This window comes from Musca autumnalis, unplaced genomic scaffold (assembly GCF_047663935.1).
Source record: "Musca autumnalis isolate F117 unplaced genomic scaffold, ASM4766393v1 scaffold_1, whole genome shotgun sequence".
NCBI classification, from domain to species: domain Eukaryota; kingdom Metazoa; phylum Arthropoda; class Insecta; order Diptera; family Muscidae; genus Musca; species Musca autumnalis.
Genome location: NW_027411644.1, coordinates 110,820,662 through 110,840,616, shown reverse-complemented (window position 1 = coordinate 110,840,616; position 19,955 = coordinate 110,820,662). Strand labels below are relative to the sequence as shown.

At 33.2% G+C, this 19,955-nt stretch overlaps 1 protein-coding gene across 3 annotated transcripts in view; it reads right to left on the bottom strand.

Annotated features, from left to right (window-relative positions):
• The window catches only part of pum (pumilio), a 306,308-nt gene that overhangs the window by 109,331 nt on the left and 177,022 nt on the right, over nucleotides 1–19,955 (bottom strand). The window lies entirely within an intron of this gene.

Sequence of the window (19,955 nt, the reverse complement as noted above, 5' to 3'; positions counted from 1 at the left end):
TGAAGTATATGAAAAATAAATATTGGTAATTTCTTATTGATCGCAAGGATTATCCTTTATATTGTAAGGAAAGCTAAAAACACACCTTGTATTGAAGTACGATTATAAACACCATAAGAAACACAAAAACACAACATAAAGATAAAATACCAAGGGGATTTGTTGTAAGAAAAAAGATGCTACATTAAATAAAAAAGCAAATTGCTACAAAAAACGTTATTTTCACATGAAAAGGGAAACATAAATTCTTCTCTGTTGCCTTTTAAGGGTAAGACAATAATGAAAGTACATATTGACTTTTAAAAAGGATATAAATTATAGCCGGCAAAAAATTGTTAGGCCAATTGGGGTCCATTTGGAATTATGTGATGGGAATGAGGCCCGGGAAAAACTATTTATTTTATTGTGGCTAATTTTGAGGTTCATTTCACTTGATTTTCTGGGATTCAAATAGAATTGGATGGTATTCGCAAAAAGGGTCCCTTAATCTCTGCCAAGAGGTCAACAAGTGGGGATTCCATGAAAATTATGTGAAAATAATTACATAAAATACTAATAAAATAACAAAAAGGATTTATTTTGAAAAAAGGGACAAGCAAGGGAAAAGTTGGTAAGTGAAGGTTAGCTATTTGTATGGTTTATAAAACAACAAACAGGAAATATATTTCCTTTGAATTCAAACAGAGAATTTTATGAAGTTCTAGTATGGCGTGCCCTCAGTCTTAAAAAATATGTCTAAATCTACGGATAAAAATCACAGAAATATGCTAAATAGTGTACACTTTGCAATAATTAACAATACATTGTCGTTTTTGTGCTTAAAATTTATTATTGATATTCAATTTAGCTTTAAAAAAATAGCAATAAATTAGTTGTATAACAGTTTGCCAATTGTTATACTAAACTGTTATAGTGCCTATAATTATATCGAAATATAAGTCGGCTAAAATATAGTTATTACGCTTTTCTTTAATAAAAAGTCATGCGGTCCTTCGTGAATACTAAAAAAGATTTCCACATTCAAGGATAAGGAAAACTGAGTTATTTTCAGGACAATACAATATTTTGTATATTTTGCAATAGTTAACAATACATTGCCTTGTTTGAGCTTTAATGTGATTTTAGATATTCAATTTAGTTTTGAAAATAACAATAAATTAGTTGTATAACAGTTTGCCAAGTGTTATACTAAACCGTTATACAACCGCAAATTAGCTTAAAATGTAATAGAAGTCGTATTAAAGTTATTTAATACGATTTTCTTTAACAATAGTCCAGATGATGCCTCATAGATACGTAAAACAATCAAGGATAAGAGAAAATGAGTCATTTTCAGGACATTGCAATCACAACATTTGGTATCCAAACTTCTTTTAATATTAATATTAGCCTTTAAAATAAAAGAAAATTAGTTGTATAACAGTTTTCAAACTGTTATACTAAACTGTAAAACAAGGGCTAAATTGCAACCGAAGTCGGCTTAAACATATTTAATGTGCTTTTCATTAACAGGAGTCCACATGAAGTTTAACGATAAATAATAAATAAATTAATAAATAGAAATAAATAATTAATGAATAATAAAGAAAACTTGGAGTTTTAATTACAATTTCAAATGAAAAAACTACCTTACTGGCTGTACTACAGTCTTCAAAATGTTACAAAAAAAAACTGTTATACAATTATTAATAAGCTTAAGACCATTAATATACTTAATCCAGAATATAAAAACAGTTGTATAACACGTTTAAAATTGCTATATAAGTGTATATATACTTAATCCAAAATACAAAAACAGTTGTATAACAGTTTTAAAATTGCTATATAAGTGTTGTCCTACATTCGCTCTAAAGCGAATAAGTTTGAATATAAAAACAAAAATGTTTTTATATTGACAAAAATGAAGTCCCAAGTACGTATAAAGAAATTCCAAGCTTATTTCAGACATAACTTCGGCTAATTTATTACTAAAGTTTGCTTAAATCTTTTTTAGGGGAAACTTTTTTAAAAAAAAAAAATTACCTAAGAAGTTGATTTAGATATAAATTGTTTTTCAGTTGAAAAATTAGGCGAATAACAAAAAGTTTGAGTTGTGTAACAGTTTTGAAACTGTTATACAAAACTGTTATACGTCCGAAAAATAGTTCAAAATCATAATAAATGTTGTATAAGAAGTTTGTTTTAGATAAAAATTGATTTGCAGTTGAACAATTGTGTTAAAAGGAAAAATTTTGAGTTGTATAACAGTTTTGAAACTGTTATATCAAACTGTTATACAACCAAAACTCTGTTTAAAATGATAATAAATCTTGTATAAGTCATAATTAGTAGATTTATCAACACATTCGTCACTGGTAGGCTGGAAGAAAAAAGTGTTATAACCAAAGAAAGAAATTGATAACTATGAGTTGTATGTGATATGAAACTTAATATAGATTTATATAGCCTCTCATATGTATGTGTTTTTTTTTTTGTTTTTCAATGTGCGTAACAGTTTTCAAACTTTCCAAAGATATGTTAGTCATATTTCAGAGATAAATTCCGAGTATAACATGCTTATTGCCTATTTTGGCTTTAGTCTTCTTTAAGGGTCACACATTTAAAACAAATTTACTGAATAGTCGATTTTGAAAACAAAATATTTGGAGTTGAAAAATAGTGTTAAAGAAATTGTTATACCAAACTGTTATACAACCCAAAATTGGTTTAAAATCACAAGAAATGTTGTATAAGTCATAAGTAGGAAAAAAGTGTTATAAGGTAAAGGACAACGAAAAAACTGACAAAACATGAGTTATATGTGATATGAAGCTTAATTTGAGGAGAAATAGCCATATAGTAGATTTATATAGCCTCTTAAATGTAAATTTTTTCAATGTGCATAAACGTTTTCAAATTTTACAAGTCATATTTTAGAGATAAATTCACCAAATAACAACACTTATTGCCGATTTTGTATTTAATCTTCTTTAAGGGTCACATATTTAAAAGAAATGTGCTGAAAAGTAGAGAAGACAAAGTTATTTGCAGTTGAAAAATTTTGTTAAAAACAAAGAAATCAAGTTGTATAATAGTTTTGAAACTGCTATACAAAACTGTTATACAATACAAAATTGGTTAAAACATAACAAAATTTACCAACATATTCCCCTATCATGATAGGCAGAGACAAAATGTTATAAGTGATAGAATTTTATTTAATATTTTTTCTTTTGGTCTCTCTACTTAAAAAGAACACCTAAATATTTGAAAATTTTTTTCAAAGAATTAACTTCCGCTCATCACTTTCAATAATTAAAATTTCAACTTTCGCTGCCTTTTGTACATCCGTTTGAAATCGAAAATTTACCAATTTTACGGTACTTATGTACTTGTCATTTTCTATTTAGCGGAGATGCAAAACAGTGAAATAAAGAAAAAATAAAATCAAAAACGAAAACGATACCAAGCTAACAAAAAATGGAGAGCAAAACCACAAACCTTAGGCAGATAAAAAAAACATACCTTAAAGGCATTTCCCTTTAAAATAAAAGCCATGATAGAAAATTATGTTTTATAACTTGAAGGCATAAAATGGAAACCAAACCAAATCTCTCTACTTCATGGCATGGTTTGGACAAGCTAACAGTTTTTTTATTTTATCTAGAGGGTGGGTGGTGCTTGTAATTCAAACTAAACTGTCCATGTCATGTTCTCTTTTTTTGTTGAGGCTATCTTCGTTGGGTTTTACATTGCAAACAGAAAATACATATTTAAATTGTAAGCCGCCTGAAGGAGGAGGTGAAAAAAAAATAAAAGAAAAAAACTAAAAAAATGTAAGTCTTAATTCTTTACTTGACTCCAAAGAAGTGATACTCTTTTTTAAAATTGGGAAATTTATAGTTTGTACTACTTTTCTTTTTTATTTTCTGTAATTCACTTTGAAAGTCAAATTGGGTTTTGTTGCTCGTGTAGTTCTTTTTTTCTTTTGGGAACTTGAATCAAGTGCAGCAGGAAACCCAAAAATTTAGGTGTGTCATTTCATTTGATTTGTCGTTTTCCTTTTTCTTCTTCTTGAAGTAAAAAAATGTATGTTGTGAATAAAAAATGAACGCCTTAAAATATGCAATGTTTTTTTCTAGTTTCTCTTACACCAAGGATACATCTTTTCGTTTGCCAGTTCACTTGATGCTTGTTCTACTTACATTTCTTTTTTGCCTTAGGATCGTGGGTGTTCTTTTCCATTTGTCTGTGTTTTTTTTTTCTTCCTCCAAAGTAGAATTATGTTGTCAAGAACATAAACTAATTTGCAATGCGGTTTGGCGGTTTCATCAACATGTGTTCTTATTTGAAGCTGTTTTCTTTTTCTTTCTTGGAAAAATTATTAGGTTAAGATGAATAGAGAATCACGGATTTGACGGAATTGCGCTGACTGTGGGCTTGTGGAGGTGTGTGATGTTTTTTGTGATTTGTTTTCGGGGAAAATGTTGTCACATTATGTGGCATATTTATAGGCTAGGCAAATTATGTACAGCATATTTTTAGGATGTACTCTTTGTAAAAATATATTAGTCGACTGTTTTTTTTAATAATAAATGATTTTAAATAAAATAATAAATAAAAAAGATTTTCCTCGTGGCGTTTTTTATGACGGCATATTTTTTCGGGGACTTCCTGAGATTTTGGACTAAAAGAACCCTGCCGACACCAACTCAAATGGCAGATGAGCACGTCAGGAGATCTCTCCATGATCAAGTCCAGCAAAATTACTCATTACAAAGCCAATCCAAATTAAGTCTATTAATTTTCTGAGCATTTCGCATTTTTCTTTTATACCTTTGGTCCTCTCTCTCGCCCAGCAAAAATACTCATTACAAAACCCCCTACTAATCCATTATTTTAACAAGGGCATGTCGGGCATGTTTTAGCGGATTCTGAAACTACAAGTTCATAGATGAGAAAAATGGTTTTGTAATGAGCATTTTTGCTGGGAGAGAGAGGTCCATAGGTATAAACGAGAAATGCGAAATGCTCAGAAAATTTAAAGACTAGCATTTTGCTGAGACTTAGTGGTGTATAAGTGTTGTCAATACGCATACGAGACTCGCTCTGACCCAGGCGTATGATGAAAATGAGGGTAGAATGCGAGATAAAATATATTTTACAAATAGGTGATAATATATAATAAGTATATTGCGTAGATTTGCACATAGTCGAAATATTCAGAAAATAAAACAAGTAAAAAAGTGTCAGTCGGCTTTGCCGACAGATATATACCCTCAGCCAATGTGAAGCGAAACTTTCACCTCCGGACAGATCGAATGTATTTAAGGTCTCATTAGAATTTTGTGGCCCTGCAGGTACCCTTAGGGAGGACCGATATGGGCCATTTTGGAAGTTATACTAAATTTTGATAAAATATTAGGAGATCCAAAGTTTGGACCAAATTGGTTGCCCCATTTAAGTGATATCGTCCTAGCATTTTAGTGACATATTGGGGAGAAGTACCGAAAGTTGAGGACCGGTATTGCCCATGAAACTAAATTTGGATATAATATGACGAAGACCAAATGTTGGACCAAATCGGTTGAACAGTTCGAGAGTTATCTCGGCCGCCACATATGGTGACATAGGGTTTTTTTACAACTTTCGGGCTGTTTTCCAATATCTATATCTGGTAGATATATTAGGATGTGCAAAGTATAGATTATATCGGTCACTCCCTTCAAGAGTTATCGTGCGCAAAATTTTTCCGAACATTTCTGAAGTTTTGTGGGGGAGGTACCTGAAGGAGTGGACCGATATAGCCCATCTTCGAATTTAAACTATGCTTTGATAAAATATTACGAAGACCAGCCAGACAGACGGACGGACATTGCTAAATCAACTCCAAATTGTCTGAAACACATTTCGTCCAAACATACTTGGGGTCAAAAACCATTATTTCGATGAGGCACATTTTGCCCGTATGAAAGTGTATATCGGCCTTTTCGTAGAAAATTTACTTCTGTTGAAACTGAGGTATGGGGTATTGTATCTCGCGAATTGTTGTAATATAGCATAACTTTTGAACGCATTTAGGTAAAATAAACTGTTTTAGCACGATTCACCGATGGATTTCTTAAAATTATAATTTGAGCGGAAGCTGTGGTCATATTAATGTAAAAAAATAGAAAAAAATCGTTGAAGGAAACGAGTTTTTTTAAGTCAGTTTTCAATTAGTGGCTGTACAATACAATGTAGAGTATAATGTTCAAAGAAGAAGTTAAAGAATACACTTCAGAGATGAAGTTTCTAATGTATGATTTTTTAATATAACCACCGCATCAATCTCAAACGGATGGTGACATTTTGAGGACTGAAAAATTGGGTTTTTTTTAATTTTTGCTCTAATCGGAACGCGCAACTGTACTCGTTTAAAAACTGATTATGAGATTGTAGTACTCGCGATTACGCATTTTTTGATGTATAACTAGGGCGTGTAGCCTTCAAAGGTTCACAACAATCTCAGCTTAAAGTCGAAATTTTTGTGCGTATTTTTTTTTAAAAAACCAGTTTTTTGGATTCAAAACTTACAAATGCCTTTCGATTTCAGTGGAAACCAGCGTGAACTTAGTTTTTTTACGTTCTGAATCTAACAAGCCTTTGCGCGTCTAAATCCATCCACTAGATCGGCGGATATGATACCCCTCAAATTTCGAAAATATGCAAAAAATATTTTTGAAAATATCGCGTATTTAGACGCGTTTTAGATGTGTGATTCCTACTTAGATAAATAGAGCGAAACGCATATTTAAAATGTGCGAAAACAGATATTGAAAAACGTTCGCGAATCCGGAGATATAATAGATTTTTTCTAAAAACTGAGTGCGATGCTACATCCACGGTTCTTGATGGATCGCATTGAAATGACATAGGATGATGTATTTTTTAATGGTGATCATTGAAATCGGGTGCGCATAAAATGCAAATGTACTTCGTGGAAATTATGGGCATTTTACTGTTTTTTGCACCCTAACATGCAACTGATGCTACATCGTGGTCGTCAAATGGAATTTCACAAAGTGTATATCAAATAAGAGGGATTGATTCGCTGTTTTGGAAAATCGGATGCGCATCATGTCATTTTCACTACTACGCGGTTTATATGCGTTTCAAATGTTGTAATATTCAATATAACATTATTTTAATGTTATGCCACAATTGGAATTCCTTGTGATTTAATATAATGTTCTAAAAATATTCGCCAATAGGAAAACTATAAGTGAAAAAGTTGTTGCAACGGAATATCTTCATTATTGCGTGAAATTTGGACGAAAATGACGAAGAACTCAATCATTTTTTCTTCAACATTTCCTATAAAACCATAAAAAAATAAAATTATAATAACATAATTTTTATTTTTTTCGTCACATTTTCATTGCATTTTTGCAAATAACACGAATACTATAGCTCCAAACTTCACGACTTAGGTTTCATTTTATTCCTCACAATGTCTGGATGCTGCTATAATTTTTTTATATATTTTTTTGTAAGTATAAGCGCTATTGTTTCAAAAATATGTTTGTAAATACGTGAAATTATTTAATAAATTTAATTTTTCGCGAATCCATTGAAACTTTTTGAATTTTTTTTGCATATTCTCAAAGGGTGCGAATTCAGTTAACGACAATTGGATATAACAGCTTACTATATTAAGCCGCGATTTTTTTAGAATTTTTTCTAATTAGCATAATTAAAACGGTCATATCTTTTGCGCGCAACAATCAAAGTTGGTAACGAAAACAGATTTGGAATGACGATTTTTTTCTTAATCTATGTACCAAAAATCATAGATGTAGTATCAAAATTTCTTTTTATTTTTTTTGAAATGGAAAAGACGATTTTAGACATTTTTGCTGATATACCCTTTCTAGCCTAAAGGCTGAGGGTATAAATATAAGCATTTTCCTTAAGACTTTGTGGCGTATAAGTGTTGTCAAAACGTATACGACTCTAGAGCTGTAATCTAGGCGTATGATCAAAATGAGTGTATGTTAGGAGAATACTATATAGTTTACAAATCGGTGATAACATATAACGGGGCACTTGGCCAGAAAGATCAAATTCTAAATCACCGAGCAATGATTCGAACATAAACGAGAACCTCTAGACCAACGAGCCTATCAGGCAGGCTTGGATAGCATTCACAGTGATGCAGTCGCGCAAGCAGTACAGAGATTCAGTGTGAATGCCGTACTTGAAGACTACTTGAAGACTGGATTGGAACCACAGGACACGCTCATTTGTTTAGCTGCCCAGCTAACTTTACTCGCCTGTCTCCTGATTCCTTATGGTAGCAACCAGTCCAGGTTACAGAATTTTTAAGTCTGGATACAGAGGCACTGTTAATGTTACATTATTTAGGAGTCCAACTCCTGTTACTGTTTTTGTTTAGCTGACTGATTGTGTTTTAATCGCTTAAACTTTGTGGCGTATAAGTGTTGTCAATATGTATACGACTTTACAAGTCACCTATGAGGTGTATGAGTTGTTTTTAAAAACGTATACGTTGATGTTGGATTTGTGTTGTATTTGCGGGATGTAATGAAAATTTAGCTAATTTGTAGCTTATGACAGTCAAATACATTCGAACGTGTTCCACACAATGCCTGAGATGTTGCCACAAATACCTACGAAGCCCTTGCCCTGACTTCCATCATATCAATGAATACACCCTCATTCATATTAGCTGAGTGATATGAGACCTGCATTTTATAGCTGAGTCTGAAGGGCGTGTCTTAATTTTATTCTCAATACTTCCCTCGATAAGTATCTGAATATTCCAAAACCCCTGAGCACGTGGTATTTTTGTAATGTAATAAGTCACATACGGAAATTCCATTTATTTTTAAAATTAATAATTTGTTTATAGCATATTTAGGTTCACCACTTCTGTCGTTGCCGGTGTAGGCTGAGTGTATTTTTCTGTTATTGTTTAGGCTTTGTGTCGTATAAGTGTTGGCAGTCACCTACACGTATGACTTGTTGTCAATACGTATTCGTTGATGCTGGGTTTATGTTTGTGCAGGATGTTAAAAAAATAAAAAACGAAAACACTACTGCTGACTTAAAGACAGGCGGTGCATTCGAATATGATGGAAGGTGCAGCCTGAGCCTGATATAGCTGCGAAATTAATACGACAATTAAGAGAAAAATTTCTGGAATACCGATTCACACATATGTATGTCATATTACAATTGCATATAAAAATTGAAAATAAAATTAATATCGAAAGACCTCCTTGTTTGATAAGCCGAAATATTAATAAAAATCTATAATTGTTGACAGTCTTTATGATGATTGTTCTCCGTGTGCTTCAAGATTCATAAAAACCCATGTTTTAATATATTTTTTATTCGTCCAAAATTTTAATATCTATTTATTAAGGAATATTGCCTACTTATAGGCTTGCGGAAAATAAAATGCATATATTTGCTTTCTTCTAGCCTTCTTTGCCTGCAGTTTCTTATTGTACAACAAAACATGCAACATCAGTTGCAAACAAATGAAATATGAACTGAATTGTTTTCGCTTTGTTTCAGAGAGATACCGAGAGAGAATGAGAGCTCTTTTGATGTTGTTGATAATTATTCGCCTTCTTAACAATTGTTTCTGTCCGTCCGTCTGTCAGGCTTTCATTTCTTTTCTTCGCTCTTTTCTGCTTCAATTTGAACAGTTCATTTACTTTATGACAGTGATACTTAAACAGAATGCAATCAACAACAAAAAGAGGGAATAGAAGGCGTAATGCCACATCAAAAGGAGAAACAATAACGAACCAAACCAAAGACTACCACGATAAGACAACAATGATGACAATATAAAGCTGAGCCCCGCATATTCATATGAAGATTCAGCTGAAGATATTAATGATGATGTGTCATATAAGGAGAAGAAGAAGGAAGAAATGCGTGGGAGTAATTTCACATCTAAATGGCAAACCAACTGACAAATGATAATGGCGATGATGATGCTGATTTTATGCTTATAAGAATAACCATAAAAAATCTATTAGACAATGGCTTACATTAAATGCAGAAGAATATTTGCATGCTGACTTGGCCATATATGTACTATTGGAATAAGAAATATAAAAAATAAAATTCCAAAAAAGTGAGAAAATTCTAAAGGCTCATCTCAACCCCTATCAAACAAGGACATATTAAATAAAGAAGAAAATAACTGTCAACTACAAATAAATCTATTGGAAACCCAGCAGCTGGAGTAAGCCTTTCTTTATTGTTTGGCAAATTTGGAACAGCAGCAGGAGTGGTGTATTAAAAAATTCTCTGTTGCTAAATTATTAAAAAAACACACAAACAAAAAGGACAGGGACTCTGTGATATGACATTATGATATATAAAATGGTAGAAAGATTATCAAGTTCTTAGCAATGGTGCTGTGATGACATATGGAAGAATGGAAGAAAACCCTTACCCTTACTTGATGCATGGGGACATGGGCGTATAATATGTGGCCTTAAACAATGAATGCATAGATGAATGAAAAACTTATTAAAATGTAATACCTGAATTTGACATGAAAAATATTTATCTCTTTCTACACCACACACATACATATACACATAGCAATACTTACCCCATGATGCCTACTCTTAACATTTCTTTTGTTAAAAATCAAAAATGTTCTAAGCGTTATTACAGAAAAAACAGGGACATCGTAATGAAAATAAATACAAATTATATAAACAGTAAACCATCTTTAAAGATGACCACTTAAAATCATCAAATTTCACAATGGAAACAAATCCAAATACTAATTATATCAAAATTGACCAGAAAGCCTCTTAGGAAAAAATTCCCACATTTTTGGCCACAAAAGAAATGGCCTTCCATGTCAGAGGTAGTTCTTAAATGGTGATTTTTCCCTTTGATTCCACTGTACCGTTTTTCTTCTAAGAACCATTACATAGATAAATGATTTTTAATACACCACAAAATATGTCATTCGCATTTATTGTCTACATTAGGATTTCTGTGATGTCCATTAGACATTAAAGTTTGTTTGGTTGGGTTACAATGTTGAGGATGGGGATTTGTGGTTTTGACAAAAAGCTTTGACAAAAGTTTGGTTATTACAACATGAAAGTTTTCATGTTTATCTGTTGTTGTTCTTTGTAAATGTGTTTGACATTAGCCTTCGATAAGTTTTTGAGCCTTTAATTGGTTGGTAATAACATAAGGAGGATAAATGTTAAAGCATACTTTAAGGAGAAATTCATACAAATCGAAGGAAGGAACGAATAATAGGAGTCCATAAGATAGTTAGGTTATGTTATGTAAATTAAATAAACATGTTATCAAAATAAGGACAGGATATGAGAATAATGTATATTTAAAAAATTGGTGATGACATATAATGGACACTTTGGCCGAAAGATCAAATTCTAAATGACCGATCGGCAATTCGAACATAGAAAAATAGCCGAACATAGAAGTACGGTCATAATAGCGCAGATTTACATAGATGAGCTACCCAGAAAATTGAAAATACTAGCATTTACCGCAAGACTTAGTGTTGTCAATACGTATACGACTCGCTCTGACCTAAGCCTATGAACAAAATGAGGGTAGGATATAAAATTGGTATATATTTTACAAATCGTTGATGACATACAAAGTAAGATCAAATTAGAAAATCACCGATCGGAACTTCAACAAAAGAAAGACAGCCCTCACAGCGCAGATTTGCATAGTCGAAATACTCGGGAAAATTGAAAAGACTAGCATTTGCCTGAGTACTTAGTGGCGTATAAGTGTTGCCAATACGTATACGACTATCGCTCCGACCTAAGCGTATGAACAAAATGAGGGTGCTCTTAAGCGGGGTACACACGATCAGTTTTGACGGTCGATTTTTCGGAATTATCGATTACTGTCCAGCCACACTGGCAAGCAACCGTTTATTTGAGCAAAAATGATAGTCAAAAACATCTCCGAGCCTTTCTATTGCAATTTAATCTGTCAGTTATACGTATAAAAACTGCATATGAAAACATGCGAAATTAATATGAAAAGGTCTCTTTCATACACATATCGCGCTAAAGGTTTTATTATTGTTTTCAACGCTATGATTTTATTCTCAATACTTCTCTCGATAAGGGTGCGAATGTTGTAAAACCCCAGATACTAAGTTGTTATTCTACAATACAATAAGTTTATTAGGTCTGTCAGTCGATTAAATAGACCCACAGTTTATGATACCTACCTCACAAACGACTAAAAATGTACACTGGAAACTTCCAAGGCTTCTTTTGTAATCTCTGAAAATTTTGGTTCACCACTTTTGTTACTTTTTTGTAGAGTCGTAGGCTAAGGGTGAAAGTTAGCTGATTCGTTATACTGAAGGCGTATTAGTGTCGTCAATATGTATACGACTCTCGCTGTGACCTAGGCGTATGATTTGTTGTCAATACATATACGTTGATATTGGATATAAGAGCATTTCGAATACGATCGGAAGTGTTCCAGAAGTTTTTCATGGAAGATAACTTTTATTCAGGGAATTAATTATGTTTGTTTTGTTTATTGTTGAAGTTCAATCTCATTGTCGATTGTTTGAGTGGTGTATTCCCCCATTGGCTCAACTTCATTTATTACCCTCTATTACAGAGAGTAATGTTTTTCAAAACGAACTGACAGTGTTGCAAAATTTTTCTGATCGCTACCAATATCATGATTTCATCCCGGCGAAGGGAATTATCAATTGGCTTCTCAGTTTTTGAAATGATGCCTTTTTAGCGAAAAACCGAACTCTTTAAGTGTCTAGTATTCTCATATGAATGAGAATCACACTCACTTTTCGGCTTTTCCAAAGAAACACCAAAATCAAAATATTTTGCAACATGTCAGCACGTATCAACTAAGAATTCTTCGAATTCTGTGAGTTGAAAAGAACACCAACACAGTTGCCTGTGAGGTTGTTTATTGGAATTTTGTTTTTTTTGTTTTTAACAAAGCTCCAATTCGCCCGTGCCTAGGCTGTTTTTTTGTTTGTTTTGTTTATTGTTGAAGTTCAATCTCATTGTCGATTGTTTGAGTGGAGTATTCCCCCATTGGCTCAACTTCATTTATTACCCTCTATTACAGAGAGTAATGTTTTTCAAAACGAACTGACAGTGTTGCAAAATTTTTCTGATCGCTACCAATATCATGATTTCATCCCGGCGAAGGGAATTATCAATTGGCTTCTCAGTTTTTGAAATGATGCCTTTTTAGCGAAAAACCGAACTCTTTAAGTGTCTAGTATTCTCATATGAATGAGAATCACACTCACTTTTCGGCTTTTCCAAAGAAACACCAAAATCAAAATATTTTGCAACATGTCAGCACGTATCAACTAAGAATTCTTCGAATTCTGTGAGTTGAAAAGAACACCAACACAGTTGCCTGTGAGGTTGTTTATTGGAATTTTGTTTTTTTGTTTTTAACAAAGCTCCAATTCGCCCGTGCCTAGGCTGTTTTTTTGTTTGTTTTGTTTATTGTTGAAGTTCAATCTCATTGTCGATTGTTTGAGTGGAGTATTCCCCCATTGGCTCAACTTCATTTATTACCCTCTATTACAGAGAGTAATGTTTTTCAAAACGAACTGACAGTGTTGCAAAATTTTTCTGATCGCTACCAATATCATGATTTCATCCCGGCGAAGGGAATTATCAATTGGCTTCTCAGTTTTTGAAATGATGCCTTTTTAGCGAAAAACCGAACTCTTTAAGTGTCTAGTATTCTCATATGAATGAGAATCACACTCACTTTTCGGCTTTTCCAAAGAAACACCAAAATCAAAATATTTTGCAACATGTCAGCACGTATCAACTAAGAATTCTTCGAATTCTGTGAGTTGAAAAGAACACCAACACAGTTGCCTGTGAGGTTGTTTATTGGAATTTTGTTTTTTTGTTTTTAACAAAGCTCCAATTCGCCCGTGCCTAGGCTGTTTTTTTGTTTGTTTTGTTTATTGTTGAAGTTCAATCTCATTGTCGATTGTTTGAGTGGAGTATTCCCCCATTGGCTCAACTTCATTTATTACCCTCTATTACAGAGAGTAATGTTTTTCAAAACGAACTGACAGTGTTGCAAAATTTTTCTGATCGCTATATAATTATATATATTTTCTGACAAACATCCCCGTAGGGACAAGAAAGTCTTCTGCCATATCAATGAATACACCCCGATTAATATTCGCCCAATGATATGGGAACTAATTTTTTTTCCAACCTCTTGTAGAGAAGTTTTATTTGGCAGAAATACTTAGGAAATGGTGCGCTGAGGGGCGCATAGTTGCCGACGAAAAATGCAATGTCAGCTTTCCATTCACTAGACTTCGGGATTTAAGTGGGGCATGTTAAGCATTGCTACCGTCTTGCACTCAGAAGGCCTGTGGTTTAGGCCAGAACATCAACATTTTCAGTGGCGGCAAATCTTCTCGGCGTAATGTCGGCTTAAATTTCCAGAGAATCTCAGGCATGAAGATTTTTTTAACAAGTGGTGTCGTAACACTTTCCTTTCAGACTTTGCGATAAAAAGTATGGGACCTACTTTTTATAGCAAAGTCCGATTGTACCAATATGAATCGGCATGCACTCACTGATATGAGAGCAGTCTCCCTTGTCCCTTCGGTGAAGTTGTGGGAACATATGAATGTATGTAATTTCATAAATTCTTATAAAAAAGAAAATATTCCGTGCTAGGCATTACCATGCTCAAAAATCTTTTCCCAAATAATTGATTACTTATAAGATTGAAAAATTATACATCAACAAACAATATTGTCACACGAACACACACAAAAGCAACATTATATATCACACAAAATAAACCATAATTTCCAATTAATCTTATAAACAAAAGCTAAGCACCATACATAACAACACAACAACAACTACACGGAAGAAGGACATTTCATGTCCTTTCATTAAGATGCGAAAAAATTGTGCGTGCGTGCTTGTGTTGTGTTGATGTTTAACAATGTGGTAGAGAGTCCAATGTTCTTATAAATATTTCATGACCCTTATAAGGCACAACACACACACGCACAGGGGTGGTGGTGGTGACTCGACTATTCAGTTCAATTATAAGGGCTTATATTTTGTTATAAGGATCTTTTTGTTGCGTTATTGTGGCTTTGATTGAATGAACAATGAAGTGTTAGGTTCAATCAACATCCTGACCAGCCTCCCTTCTGCCTATGTGAGAAAATATCATGTGTTTGTTTTGTCTTTGTTACTTGAGGGCTCTCAATCTTCAAATAATTATTTGTATTTTTTTGGTGAGAGACAAAAAAAAAGCAAAACAATGCCAGCCAAATTTGGGGTTTGAGGTCACAAATCATGACAAAATTAATAATTCTTGATAGATATGTATGTTTTGGAGAGGGGGTCTGGCTTAAAGAAACGTTTGACGACTATTTGCTAATATCAGTTCATCCTTAAAGTATGCAGTAAAAAAATATGGGTATTTTGTGTTATTAAAAATTATGACCAAATATTGTATTATAAATATATATATTAAATTATTACACAGTTAAGTGAAAATTTATTGTCAGTTTACAAATATTACATTCTGTTTGGAAAAAAAATATGTTTTTAAAATTTTCAAATTCTATGTAACTACTAGAAGTCGTATATATTTTGACAATATTTATACGACACTACGTCAAAACAAATAAAAGAGAATCAGATGGCAAAAGAAGTTTTGGAAGTTTACAACGTATGTTTTTGAATGTTTGTGGATAAGTGTGGCCCTATTTATTCAACTGACAGCCCCAATAAACAAAGTCTATACAAAAACAAAATCCGTTATTGTAAGAATACCACTTGGACGGGCCCATATATCAGGTTTGCAAAAAAAAAAAAAAATCAATGCAAAGAAGTGCCCATAAACTGGATTGAAGAGTAACAGTGTTAAATTTTTGCGGATAAGGTACCTTTGAACTTGATTTAAGTTTCAGAGAAATATTACGTTGTGCAAAGGTCGGACCAATGTCAGCCACACATTATCGTAACCACCAGCCATTTTTGATCACAGTAGAATTTTTAAAAGCCTTTATACAAAAATGTCCGAAACCATGGACTTGCCCACGAAAAATATATATCGGTGTAAAGATGACCACAAGGGGTACCTTCAGTAAAATAAATGATTTTCAAACAGATATTAAACTGCACTTAAGCAACAAAATTTGTGAGGTAGTTATCCCAATAAGCTGTTCAGTATAGACCTTCCTGGAATTTGATGTACGTTTGGAAGAAATTTTACGATGTGCAAGGTTACGGCTAATATGCATACATAAATTGTAAGTTAACGAGGGCAAGGTTTTTAGCGCTAATGGGTCATTATCAGAGGAACCCCGCGACATATCTTCGAACTTGAACAAAGATTGGAAAAATGTATTATGTGCATTCCTTCCAGCAATAAAGACGAACGGACAGGGCTAAATCGAATCCAAATGGCCTAAAACGAATTTCGTCACACATTCCTAATTGCATCAAAATTGGACAGATATAGCGTGTTTGATGCATCAAATGCTTCAAATCGGCCGAAAGTATATGTGGTATCGGCACCAATACAAATGAATTATGTGCGGTCACACGCATACGGCTCTCTCTTGCTCTCTCCACAAACAGCGTGCGCTTTAATGCACTGATAAATTAAAAATCATTGAAACAAGCGACAGCAGAACCTTCTTCATTGACTTCTGAACGAGACTGAGTGGTGTTTGTTCTGTTGTTATTCTCATCAAGGGCACGTGTGCCCCTTTTTGCCGGATACTGCATTAGTCTATGATACACATGCACTAACACACACACGTATAAAAAGGGGAGAAAAATATGATTTTGAATTTTTTTTTTTTTTTGAAATCGTCCACCACTCGGCCACTTGTTGAACACGAAAAATTAAATTTTTCATGAGTATTTTACAAAAAGATTTTGGTTTTATCTGATAGATCACACATTGAGCTATTTTCTGATATTTTTTTTTTGAAAAACATTGCACATTGTTCTGACAAATGGCCGCCTACGATACACTGTTTTTACTAAAGCAGTTTGCGGTGCCCACTGTAGCTCGAAAACGAATAAACCAATCAGCATATGCTTTCGTGGGATCATTAAGAGCCTAATAATCTTGCACTTCAGCGAAACGGAATTAAAAAATATCAATTAAAAAAAATGTCAGCTGTCAAAGTCAAAATTTCGATTTTAACTAAAAAACTTGATAGTTTTTTCGCCATAAATTCGTCAAAAAATTTTTTTTTAAAGTATCGCTTATGTACACGCTTTTGATACAAGCTGCGCTTTAACTAAATTTAAATGAAAGGTGCTTACACCTGTTCAGAGATGAGAAAAATAAAAAAGAAAAAACAAAAAAATCGTCGGAGGGATTTTCAAATAAATCGCGATCAAAGTTCAAATTTTGTAGCAGTGAAAATTCTCTACAAGATTGACCTTCCACGATGCGCCTTGATTAACATTACACGAAAATCACTTATATCTGGAAAATGTTTGTGGATTCAGAAACAGCAACGTTAATAGATGAGAAAAATCAAAAAGAAGAAAAAATCGCTAAAGGGATTTTTCAAAAATTCGCGGACAAATTTTCCAATTTTTGGTTTATTTTAGGTTTTCAGGATTTTGCTTGGAAACGGCAAGTCCTGTCGAAATGGGACTAAAGAAAATGTTGCAGAGGATTTTCACTGCAACAAAATTTTCCCATTGCGATAGGACTTGCGGTTTCCAAGTAAAACCGTGAAAGCATAAGAAACCCCTAAAAATGTGAACTTTGATCGCGATTTATTTGAAAATCCCTCCGGCGATTTTTTTTTTGTTTTTTGATTATTCTCATCTCTGCACATTGTAGTTTCAGAATCTGCAAAAACTTTCCAGGTGTAAGCACCTTTCATTTAAATTTAGTTAAGGCGCACCCGTGTATATGTATAAATATCCCACAAAAATATATGAAGATCGGATCATCAGTTTTCGAGCTACATTCGACGGAACATTATTAAAAAAAATCTAAAACTTCAAAATATATTTAAATACCTCTGTACTAAAAGTATGCTTTATTGTTTTTATAAAATGACATTCCAAAAATTTGACTACAAAATAGAATTTTACAATTTGATATTTTTCACAAAAATATCATCAAAGTTCAGCGATGTTATTTTATTAGCCAAACTTGTGAAAATAGTTGTTTCGTAACACACACACACATACACATAGATGTTTGTAGTTAACCTCCCACATTCATTCTTTTTGCAGCGACCAAATAACCATCACGATATAAAACTAACAGAAAAAGTAATATCAAAACGTTAACACTTTACATGTTTGATGCTCTACCATATACTATCATCACAAGGTATCATGTAAAAGTACTTTTTTTTGTTTTAGTTGGCTGTGTATGGAGCAGTAGTCGTTAGTCATCATACATCATGGTTATGTTTAAGCATACATGTGGATGTATGTATGTATTTTACTAAAAGCCGAGTGTTCGTTAGCCTTGTACAAAAGCATAAAAAATATCTATGTGCTCGGTGAATGGCTATAACAACATATCCTTTTCCATTGTTTAAATGTGTGTGTAGCAAAGTGTAAGTGATCCAAAAAAGGCAACACAAAAAAGCTCACAAACCCACTGTAATGTTTGTTACATGCAAGCATGAGTAGGAGAGCAAGAAAAAAGTGAAAGGATCTCTATTTTATTTTCAATAAAAAAAATATTATGTTTTTTTACTTCAAAAACAACAAAAAGTTTTTCATTTCTTTTCAAGCCATGTTTGTCTGTTGTTGTTGCTTTTTCTCTGCAGTAAGCAAATAAATGAAAAATGCATTTTGCAACATATCCGCTGATGATGATGATGCTACAACAACTACCACTGTTGTAGTTGTTCGTTTTGTTGCTCCTGTTTCTGATTGCTACCGTTGTACAGGCTTTGTTGATAGTTCGGTCGGTATTGCGGGGTTTTTGCCTGGGTATCTGTTATCTTTCGGATGTTGTGTACACACACACATACATAGATATGTCGCTTCCAATGTAGTATATTGAAGGTCATGATGCAGCGGAAGTTGCCAACATTTATGGTTACGAAAATATTTTTGTTCATTGGCCATGTTTTCGGTTTCTGTGTGTGAGTGTGTGGGGGTGGGTGCATTTTATCTTATAGACTTGACCATATAACCAACCATAAATCCATATGAAAATGTGGAAGTGGATGGTTCTCTTTTTTTGGCTAACGCCAAAAACCACCTCCGTAGATTGTTGTTACTAAACCAAGGATGTTTAAGTGGATGATTTCATAAAATTATACTAATCATTTTTTTACGGGTAAGGGGCCTCTTGTGTCCGAAGGTCATATCAGAGATATCATTGTGAAGGACTTTCAAAGCTGTAAATGTGAATATAAACAAATTTGATATACATATTTCGCTTGCCTCCAACATTTCACATGCTTCAAATTTCCGATTTTCCCACGGTCATAGATAACAATTGGCAATTTGCTTGAAATTCTTTGCCTTCTTTGTAAAGGTATTATGACTATATTTTGTTGCAATCACAGTTTATGGTGACATTGTATATATGGCTTAATTTTAGGGGGCGACCTACCATCCTGAGTGCGCATCATTTTAATATCTGGCAGCCAAAACATTTGTGGGTGGGGATGAAATAATTTAAATTATGGCTCTTTACACCAATATGTACCTATGCATGGGATGACATATTATGGCTTGAGTGGTTGGTTATGCCCGCCGATTCAATCTGCCTCTCAATCTTCCTCCCTCCTCGCCTTCCATATTTATTTGTCTTTTGTGCTTGCCACATTGAGTTGATGATGATTTCCGAATGCATTCCATTAAGCACAACTTCCGCTTACACATTCATTGTGGTCACAGTTGAACAAATGGCTATGAAAGCGCAAA